At 35.7% G+C, this 11,760-nt stretch overlaps 1 pseudogene; it reads left to right on the top strand.

Moving 5' to 3' along the window:
- The first annotated feature begins 4,119 nt into the window (after positions 1 to 4,119).
- Positions 4,120 to 11,441, top strand: LOC116032112 (annotated as a pseudogene).
- Positions 11,442 to 11,760: the final 319 nt, after the last annotated feature.

The following is an 11,760-nucleotide window of genomic DNA, read 5'->3' as shown; positions in this document are numbered from 1 at the left end:
TGTTGACTAATTAAATTAAAGCATTTTCTACTAAGCTGTTGAACAATGCTTACCCATCCACCTAACTTTCCTATTTAAATACATTATTGCTGCATTAATCTATATTTTAGCTAGAAAATAATTATCATTTTTTTCATCCAAACAGTAACTAAACAAAGATAACATCTTCAAATTTTCAATTAGAAGAAAACTGTCACAATATAATAATAATAATAATAATAATAATAATAATAATAATAATAATAATATATTTTTGTATATTACCACATGTACCATATAGATTCCATATGCCTTTAATAATTTAATATGAAGGGGTATAGCTTTTATAGTTAAAAGAGACAATAATAACTAGTACTTATAAGGCATGTTCATGTGACAAACTAAAAGCTCGTCCATAGTTATTATATACTTCTATATATAGTTTGTTATAATTAAAATACACACACACACACACACACATATATATATATATGGACGAACTTGTTTTAAAAAAAAATGAAATAGAGCCTAATTTGATTATGAGATAGCAGCAATTTGGTTAATTATTTAAAAAAAAAAAAAACCCTTCTGGTTTAGCATGGCAGGCCAAACATATGCGTGTAGATGGGAGACGTATTCATACTTCAAGGTCAAATATGCCTACCCCTGTTGACATTATACGTTGAAATTGGTTGCATACTACAGTTCAAGTGGAAGAATGGAAGAATAGTGGACCATGTGCAGATGTACTAAATATTACGGAGTAATTTGTGTCAATTAATTAGGTGATTTAATTTTATCCAGCATAGTTGGAAATCTCACCATTCTCGACCAACGAAAGTTGGATGGTAACAATCTTTTTTAGGATGGAAATCAAACTTCCAGCCAATACTGAGATGTGGCAAATTTACCTAACTACCTTTGGAATTTCTGATCAATACTTAATATTGGATGAAAATAGTGTCTTAACACTTAATAAGAGGATAAAAATCTAGACGGAAAAACTCACCATTTTGGTATATTGTAATTTCCGTCAAATTAACTCCTAATAATTTTGATCAACAAATTTACAAATAATAATTTCAATTTGGTGAATATATAATTTTACCATAATAAAAATTAATTGAATAACATCCTAGTTATGCATGGTACATACATATATATAGGAGTAGCTGATGGTTATTGTTGGCGTCCCGGCCAATAAGATGGAGGTGGGTGGAAGGGTTTCAAAGATGGGTGTGGGTGCTACTTTAATTTAATGCTTTGTGGAATATATTAATCAGTTTAATTAATTCCCGGCAACTAATTACAACTCAGATCATGCATCTACTTATAATAAAGTCTAATGTCTGATGGTTCATGGAGTATTAGGTGTATTTTGAGTATCCAACAATGAAGAGATTGGAAGGTTGATGTAATGAGCACAAATAATGAGCCGTAGTAGTTACGATATGGTATGTCCAAAAATTGGTGGTCATATATCGTCGATTCGTCGTCTTGATCACACGTGACTATGGTTATGTTGTTCTTCTTTACAAGTTATTACAATAAAAAAAAAAAAAAAAAGTGTTGAAAATGAAGTAAACTCCTAAAAGTCTTATTGTCAATAATTAAGTATATGGATAAGAACGTAACTTACATGTGGTTGATATTGCATGGCAGAACTCCTTTCGCAAATTGAAAAGCCTCTCACGCAAATTTGTGAAAAATAAGGTTTTTTTTTTTTTTAATCTCTCCTTTGCTATTTCAATACCAAATAATTGTTCAACATGGTGAAACAAAAATATATATCTTTATACATTTTTATTAATCATTAATGTTTATAAGCATATTAGTCTTTGTCAACTACTATGTAGTGTGATGAGACTTCTATTACTATGGGGTGGTCGCAGGATCGAACCCCTGTGATGGAAGCTTGGATTCTTTAGAGTGAGAATAATTGAGAAAATATATAGAACAGATATTACACCTTATAAAAAATTATGAGTGTTTTAATGTATATATATATATATATATATATATATATATATATATATATATATATATCTTTATACATATTATTTCCTAAATCAAGATTCTCACAAAATAAAAACAAATGAAATATTTATTTTGAGAAATTGTTGTTTACAAAATTTAAAATTTATTTTTTAAAGTTTTCCACAAACCAATGGGAACATTATATAGAAGATACATACACGTATTCCTTAATTTACAGGTATACCCAAATTGGTAGAAGATACTAAGATAGAATTTCACATTCAGAGAGAGTTAGAAGCTAGCTGTGGTGTAACAATGGCAGAGGGAGAGGTGGCAAAGAACAAGCAAGTAGTATTCAAAGATCATGTGATTGGCATTGAAAAGGTAATTCAATTCGAAAATCCGACTTTGTTTAGATTGATTTTGAAGCGAATTGAGTTTTTCTACTGATTTTAGGCTAGGTACGTACTTTGTGAAAGGAATTGACATTTTTGTCTAATTTTTCTACTAATTTTTGGCATTTTAAAAGCTAACTCACGATTAACTTCACGGTCGTATGATTGATCATGAGTGCTAATCATAGCTCGTAGGTTTCAAATCTCACAGTAATAAGATCGGTTATGAGTTTCTCACCTTAACTTGCTTGTGGATCTTTATGTTCACGTTAATGGTCGCGTACATGAGAACCAACTCCTGCAAGCTGATTCAACTCCTCATGATGCTTCTCATGGCCGTGAGGATTATCATGAGGGTAGATGCTGGTTCTTTGAACCCTAGCCTCACAATCGTGAGTATCAGAGGAAGGAATTGACATTTATTTCGAAAATGCTGGAGGAAAAATGGTGGACGCACTGCTGCTAAACATGAGATGCCAAGGGAGGATCACAATATATATGCGGAATGATATGATGTCGTCGCAATATTAATGTGGAAAGGCCCGAGGAGGGATTATTGCACAACTTGATGCAGGCAGTGTACAAGCGGCTTCACTCCAAGACATTGATTCAAACCTTCATACTTAACAATATGTTCAGTATATATAATGTGGTGTTGATCGAATTAACATGTAACTAATCATTCCACTAATTTTGTGTTTGTTGCATAAACCTTATTTTGTGCAATTTAATTTAATTTTAATGGGACACTGAATATGTACAAAGTTAAATGCACCAAAAACATTATAGACTTTTGCATGTAAATTATAGGTAAGTGAGTGTGGTACATTGGGATTAATTATATCTTTGTGTATTAGAATAATTAATAGTACTTGGTGTCCCGGTTTACACTCTCAGATGGATTATAGGGATGGGTTCAAGTCTGGGTGGAAGCAACTGTTGACTCTTTGTGCTTCAGTAGATTGAGAAAGTAGTTATGAACAGGTATTACATTACATTGTAACTAGTATTCAAAAAAAAAAAAAAAGTAATTAATAGAAAAAAAAAAAAAAAGTAATTAATAGAAAAAAAAAAAAAAAGTAATTAATAGAAAAAAAAAAAAAAAGTAATTAATAGAAAAAAAAAAAAAAAGTAATTAATAGAAAAAAAAAAAAAAAGTAATTAATAGAAAAAAAAAAAAAAAGTAATTAATAGAAAAAAAAAAAAAAAGTAATTAATAGAAAAAAAAAAAAAAAGTAATTAATAGAAAAAAAAAAAAAAAGTAATTAATAGAAAAAAAAAAAAAAAGTAATTAATAGAAAAAAAAAAAAAAAGTAATTAATAGAAAAAAAAAAAAAAAGTAATTAATAGAAAAAAAAAAAAAAAGTAATTAATAGAAAAAAAAAAAAAAAGTAATTAATAGAAAAAAAAAAAAAAAGTAATTAATAGAAAAAAAAAAAAAAAGTAATTAATAGAAAAAAAAAAAAAAAGTAATTAATAGAAAAAAAAAAAAAAAGTAATTAATAGAAAAAAAAAAAAAAAGTAATTAATAGAAAAAAAAAAAAAAAGTAATTAATAGAAAAAAAAAAAAAAAGTAATTAATAGTAAAAAAAAAAAAAAAAAGAGAATCCGTACGTGATAGGTTTGACAGGAGACTAATTCCTTTCCCAGTCGAATAACGAACCAAGCCCACCTCAATTCCTTACCCATAAACATATCTGGACAGAACATATTACATACTTCCACGTCGCAACTCGCAACGAGACAGGTCGATCGGTAGTGAGAGAGAGAGACATAGAGAGAAATGGCGGCTATGGAGGAAGTGAGCAACAAGCAGATAATACTACTACGTCATCGGATTTCCCAAAGAGTCCGACATGGAAATGCGAACCACTACTCTGAAGCTGGAGGTTCCCCAAGGTTCCAACGCCATTGTTGTTAAGAACCTCTATCTTTCCTGCGACCCCTACATGCGTATTCGCATGAGCAAACCCCATGACTCCTATTTCCAGTCTTTGACTCCTGGATCAGTACGTTGGTTAATAAAATTCCCAATTTTAATTTGCATTCTTTTCGTTTTACACTCATCTATTTATTTCTATTATTATTACATAAATTATTTTGGGAATCGGACATATAGGGATTGAGGATTTAACTGAAACAAGGACTGACTACTAGGCCCTCAGCTCCTGTATATTTTTATCTGTTAGTTAATTCAAGTTGGAAGCACCCGGATTCTCTGAGCTTTTGATTATTAAACATGTACTGTACTGATAGGGAAGGAAGTAAAATAATGATTATTTTATTATTTTATTTTATTTTATTTTTGTAGTTGAGTTGGGATAACAGATTTTGATTTTCTGCCTGTCTAAAGTTGGATCATGAAACAGACAAGGAAAAGGAATTGACTAGACATACTACTTTGCTCCTGGATTCAGTGTTAAATTTATGTCTGCCTGCTATGGAAAATAAATAATATCCATTTAAAATGTCTTCATCAGATTTTACATAGTTTTTGCTTTGCTGATTGAAGGACACTGCACACTCTTAGAGCTAATACTCTCTTCGTGAAATTTTAAATTGGCCTAGAGACAGTAATTATATCCGCTTGAATAGAAATTACCTGTGATCTGGTCTACCTATTAACTGTTATCCCTATCATCCAATATAATGTAGCCCATTGTTGGATATGGAGTTGCTAAAGTTGTGGATTCTGATAATCCCAACTTCAAGAAAGGCGACTTGGTTTGGGGAATGACTGGATGGGAGGGGTACACCATTATCACTTCTATAGAGCTGAGCTTGGGCCTCTTTAAAATTGAGCATACAGATGTGCCTCTTTCTTACTACACTGGACTCCTCGGTAAGTAAGTTTGCTGTTGGTGAGTGATCTTGATCGTTTGTGAGGATGTATTAAATCACAACTTGTCTTATTTGCAAAACAATTCTATAGGTATGCCCGGTATGACTGCTTACGTTGGATTTTACGATGTGTGCTCTCCCAAGAAAGGAGATACTGTTTATGTTTCAGCTGCATCTGGTGCTGTTGGTCAGCTTGTTGGACAATTAGCAAAGCTTTTTGGTTGCTATGTTGTTGGTAGTGCTGGAAGCAACGAGAAGGTTTGTTTGATCAATTTTATATTAATTTGTCTGATGATGCAAATATTATGAATGATAAATCTGTGGATGTCACCATACAAAATGCTTTCAATTTGCTTGCCTTAGCTTGCTTAAATTTGCTCTATTATATTTCGAATAATATTTATGGTTTTCCTTTTCCGGCCTGTATGTTCTGAAATAAGAGTATGTTGTATATTTCTCTTATTGATTCACTACACACTGATTACATATATATACATCTAAGGATGGAGACAAATGGGGACACTTTTCCTGAAAAAAAATACACTAACTACACCCCTGGAAACACTCCAGGAAACACTCCAGATTTTGCTCCATAATATTTCACACTCCCCCTCAAGCTGGAGAATATAAATTATATACACCAAGCTTGTTACAAATATACTCAACTCTAGGAGCTCTAAGGGACTTAGTTAGGATATCAGCTAACTGATCAGTAGAATTGACGAAACTGGTTGTAATACATCCAGACACAATCTTTTCTCTGATGAAGTGGCAATCAACCTCGATATGTTTGGTCCTTTCATGAAAAACTGGATTTGAGGCGATATGTAGTGCTGCTTGGTTATCACATATTAATGTCATTTGAGCAACATCACCACACTGCAACTCTTGGAGTAAGTGCTTCAGCCATATGAGTTCACATGTAGCTAAAGCCATAGCTCGGTATTCAGCTTCGGCACTAGATCTGGCAACCACATCCTGCTTCTTACTTTTCCAAGATATAAGATTACCACCAATGAGTATACAATAACCTGAAGTAGAGCGCCTGTCAAATGGACAACCGGCCCAATCTGCATCAGAATACCCAACAACCTGAGTATGCCCTCTATCTTCATATAGTAGACCTTGTCCTGGTGATCCCTTGATATATTTTAGAACCCGAACAGCAGCATCCCAATGAGTATCACAAGGGTTCTCAAGAAACTGACTCAATATACTGACTGCAAAAGAGATATCTGGTCGTGTGATAGTGAGATAATTCAATTTTCCAATTAATCTCCTATATCGTTCTCGATCAGACAATGGCTCCCCCTGTCCTGGTAGAAGTTTAACATTAGGATCCATTGGATTACCCACAGGTTTACAATCCAACATACCAGTCTCTTCTAAAATGTCCAAAGCATACTTTCTTTGAGAAATGACTATACCACTGTCAGACTGGGCTACTTCAATTCCGAGAAAATACTTTAGCTTGCCTAAATCCTTGGTCTGGAACCGACTGAAAAGATACTCTTTCAATTGAGATATGCCATCTTGATCACTCCCTGTAATAACAATGTCATCCACATATACTATAAGGTATATGCATTTCCCATTAGAATGACGATAGAAAACAGAATGATCAACTTCACTTCTAGTCATACCAAACTCACATAACACAGAGCTAAATCTCCCAAACCAAGCTCGTGGAGATTGCTTTAAACCATATAAGGAGCGATGAAGTTTACATACCAAACCAGACTCCCCCGGAGCAACAAACCCAGGTGGTTGCTCCATATAAACCTCCTCCTGAAGATCACCATGGAGAAAAGCATTCTTGATATCCAACTGATATAAGTCCCAATGATTTATGGCTGCTAAAGACAAAAGTAATCGAACTGATGCAATTTTAGCTACAGGAGAAAAAGTATCAGTGTAATCTAAGCCAAAAATTTGAGTGTAGCCTTTTGCCACCAGTCGTGCCTTAAGGCGATCGATCTTGCCATCAGGCCCCACCTTCACAGTATAAATCCACCTACAACCAACAACGGTTTTACCAGGAGGGAGGGGTACCAATTCCCATGTACCACTAGATTGTAGTGCCTCCATTTCTGTTAACATGGCTTGGCGCCAATCTGGATCCAAGAGGGCCTCATGAGTGGTTTTAGGGATAGACACAGAAGAAAGGTGAGAAAGGAAGGCAAAGTACGGGGAAGATACACGATGATAACTCAAAAATGTATATATAGGATGAGGATTACAAGTAGAACGTGTACCTTTCCGGATAGCAATGGGTGCCTCAGTGGAATCAATGTTAGATGATAGTGGAAGTGGTGGAACCGCAGTTGAAGAATCGGGTGGCACAGGTGAGTCATCAGGCACCTCAGTAGTCACAGGGCGAGGACGGCGTTGGTAAACTTGAAGAGGACGATCAGGAGCAGTTGGAGGATCAGAAGCATGGGCGAATGGAAGCGGACCAAGATAAGGAATGGGAAGAACCTCAGAAACAGATATTGTGTTATCTGAGGGCTGGAAAAAAGGAGTAGACTCAATAAAGGTGACATCTGCAGACATGAAATGACGCTTAAGTTCTGGAGAATAGCACCGATAACCCTTTTGTAGCCGAGAATAACCTAAGAAAACACACTTGACAGCCTTAGGGGTCAGTTTCGAACGCCCAGGGGTCATATCATGAACAAAACAAACACATCCAAAAACTCGGGGTGGAAGAGGGAAAGGATCAACAGAAGGATACAAGATGGAATATGGTGTATCATTATGTAACACTGAGGATGGCATGCGATTGATAAGGTAACATGCAGTAAGGATAGCATCAGCCCAAAAATGATGAGGAACATGAGAGTGTACTAACATAGTACGAGCAATTTCAACTATTTTTACGCTCAGCCACCCCATTTTGCTGAGGCGTGTAAACACACGACCGTTGGTGTAACATTCCTCGAGAGGTCACCGCACCACGAAAGTTAAGCATATTTGAAATCAGAGAATAAAGACGTTGGATATCATTAGTGTAAAGTGACATTGCTTTGTTCCAAACTTCATAACATGTTTCATAGGCCTTGTAGATGTTATGAAGTTTGGGATCAATAGATTGCCAAAGCATATTGCACAACAAGGCATCTACTTTCTCCCATTCACTTAAACTCTCCTTTTTAACATCTACAAGCTTGGTGTCTAAATGAGAAGACATGCCTTGGCCTTTGAACCAAAGTTTTACCGATGTAGCCCAAGAGGCATAATTTTCCCCACCAGTTAATTTATCCATGGTAATGATGGGGAGAGAAGTAAAAGTAGTAGTAGATGAAGCCATAATAAAAGAACAGAAAACTGCCCTGACTGTTGACCGGCGAGTTGACCGTTGACCGGCGAGTTGACCGTTGACCGGCGAGTTGACCGGCGACCGACGGGAGACCTGAAAACACTGCTGTGTGCGTCTCCTCAAGGAGATTCTGATGGAGGCAGCAGCACCTTGAACAAAGATCTGAGAAGAGAGATCTGTCCAAAAACAGTTTACTACTTCCGGCGATGGCGGTGGCGCGTGGCGGCGCGTGCGGCGGAGGATGACGACGGGACTCCTGGCCTGACTTCGCGACGAGGTTCCGAGTAAGGCTGTGGTGGTAGTTTCTTTACGCACTAGCCAGAAATGCGTCAGAACAAAATAAACAGTCGCGGGTTGCCGGAACAAATGGTGTTGCCGGAAAATTTTTTTTTTTTTTTTTNTTTTTTTTTTTTTTTTTTTTTTTTTTTTAGAAGAAGTAATAGCCTGGAACAGGCTCTGATACCATCTGAAATAAGAGTATGTTGTATATTTCTCTTATTGATTCACTACACACTGATTACATATATATACATCTAAGGATGGAGACAAATGGGGACACTTTTCCTGAAAAAAAATACACTAACTACACCCCTGGAAACACTCCAGGAAACACTCCAGATTTTGCTCCATAATATTTCACATATGTTAAGGTTGATCTGCTGAAGAATAAATTTGGGTTTGATGAAGCTTTTAACTACAAAGAGGAGCAGGACTTGGATGCCACTTTGAAAAGGTCAGTTCAATGCTTTAAATTTTGTTTGAAGAGATCAGAGAAAATTATTGCACAAGATCAGAGGCTATATGATGCCCAATGTAATGCAAGAAATCCTGTTTGTTAGTTTCTTGGGAGGATTATTTGTCCTTTAAAGTGAAGATTAGTGTATATTGTTTGATGACATTGCATTCGCTATTGCAAATGTGGACTGTAGAGTTCTTATTTGATTAATCATTTTTGTTTCGTTTTGAAAGATATCCTATGCTTGTACATTGTTACAGATATGATAACATTGCCAACAATTCTCAGACCTGTCTTGTTTTGTTTAGGTATTTCCCTAATGGAATTGATATTTACTTTGAGAATGTGGGGGGAAAGATGCTGGATGCAGTGCTTCCCAACATGAACCTTCAGGGGCGCATCGCGGTGTGTGGAATGATCTCGCAATACAATCTTGAAAAACTCGAAGGTATTCACAACTTATTTTGCCTCATCTGGAAACGAATTCGCATGGAAGGATTTATAGTAATTGACTCCTATCATCTTTATCCAAAATATNCTTGGTGTCTAAATGAGAAGACATGCCTTGGCCTTTGAACCAAAGTTTTACCGATGTAGCCCAAGAGGCATAATTTTCCCCACCAGTTAATTTATCCATGGTAATGATGGGGAGAGAAGTAAAAGTAGTAGTAGATGAAGCCATAATAAAAGAACAGAAAACTGCCCTGACTGTTGACCGGCGAGTTGACCGTTGACCGGCGAGTTGACCGTTGACCGGCGAGTTGACCGGCGACCGACGGGAGACCTGAAAACACTGCTGTGTGCGTCTCCTCAAGGAGATTCTGATGGAGGCAGCAGCACCTTGAACAAAGATCTGAGAAGAGAGATCTGTCCAAAAACAGTTTACTACTTCCGGCGATGGCGGTGGCGCGTGGCGGCGCGTGCGGCGGAGGATGACGACGGGACTCCTGGCCTGACTTCGCGACGAGGTTCCGAGTAAGGCTGTGGTGGTAGTTTCTTTACGCACTAGCCAGAAATGCGTCAGAACAAAATAAACAGTCGCGGGTTGCCGGAACAAATGGTGTTGCCGGAAATTTTTTTTTTTTTTTTTTTTTTTTTAGAAGAAGTAATAGCCTGGAACAGGCTCTGATACCATCTGAAATAAGAGTATGTTGTATATTTCTCTTATTGATTCACTACACACTGATTACATATATATACATCTAAGGATGGAGACAAATGGGGACACTTTTCCTGAAAAAAAATACACTAACTACACCCCTGGAAACACTCCAGGAAACACTCCAGATTTTGCTCCATAATATTTCACATATGTTAAGGTTGATCTGCTGAAGAATAAATTTGGGTTTGATGAAGCTTTTAACTACAAAGAGGAGCAGGACTTGGATGCCACTTTGAAAAGGTCAGTTCAATGCTTTAAATTTTGTTTGAAGAGATCAGAGAAAATTATTGCACAAGATCAGAGGCTATATGATGCCCAATGTAATGCAAGAAATCCTGTTTGTTAGTTTCTTGGGAGGATTATTTGTCCTTTAAAGTGAAGATTAGTGTATATTGTTTGATGACATTGCATTCGCTATTGCAAATGTGGACTGTAGAGTTCTTATTTGATTAATCATTTTTGTTTCGTTTTGAAAGATATCCTATGCTTGTACATTGTTACAGATATGATAACATTGCCAACAATTCTCAGACCTGTCTTGTTTTGTTTAGGTATTTCCCTAATGGAATTGATATTTACTTTGAGAATGTGGGGGGAAAGATGCTGGATGCAGTGCTTCCCAACATGAACCTTCAGGGGCGCATCGCGGTGTGTGGAATGATCTCGCAATACAATCTTGAAAAACTCGAAGGTATTCACAACTTATTTTGCCTCATCTGGAAACGAATTCGCATGGAAGGATTTATAGTAATTGACTCCTATCATCTTTATCCAAAATATCTGGAGATGATCCTGCCCTGCATAAAGGAAGGAAAGGTTACATATGTGGAGGATGTAGCTGATGGTCTTGAAAGTGCCCCAGCTGCTTTGGTTGGGCTTTTTTCTGGTCAGAATGTTGGGAAGCAGTTGGTGGCCATTTCACATGAATAGTATGTATTTGTATATTCATGTAATTTGGCATGGTTGTAGAGTGTAACATGCAGAAGGAGATCTGCACTAATAAAATTATTAAATTCGCTCTCTCTTGCAAAACACATACTATATTATTTAATGTTTCTTTTAAATTACAAAAGCACCACTTTACTACCGATCATTATTATCTGGACCATGATAAAAAAAATATAAAAAAAAACATTTAAATTACATTATTTTAATTCATAAAATATACTTCGTATTGTTCTAACACATAAAATATATTATTTTAACTTATAAAATACATTATTCTAAGTATATTTTTTCTCAAAGAAAATAATTGAGACACAATTTAAGATTCTTATTCCTTGGCATGTACTTTTTTGGGGGCACTACATGATGTTATGTCACCTTGTAATATTAACCGGCAAAGAACCAT

This window comes from Ipomoea triloba, chromosome 1 (genome assembly GCF_003576645.1).
Source record: "Ipomoea triloba cultivar NCNSP0323 chromosome 1, ASM357664v1".
Classification (NCBI taxonomy): Eukaryota; Viridiplantae; Streptophyta; class Magnoliopsida; order Solanales; family Convolvulaceae; genus Ipomoea; species Ipomoea triloba.
Note: the sequence above shows the minus strand (reverse complement) of the source record. Positions and strands in the feature narration are given on the sequence as shown.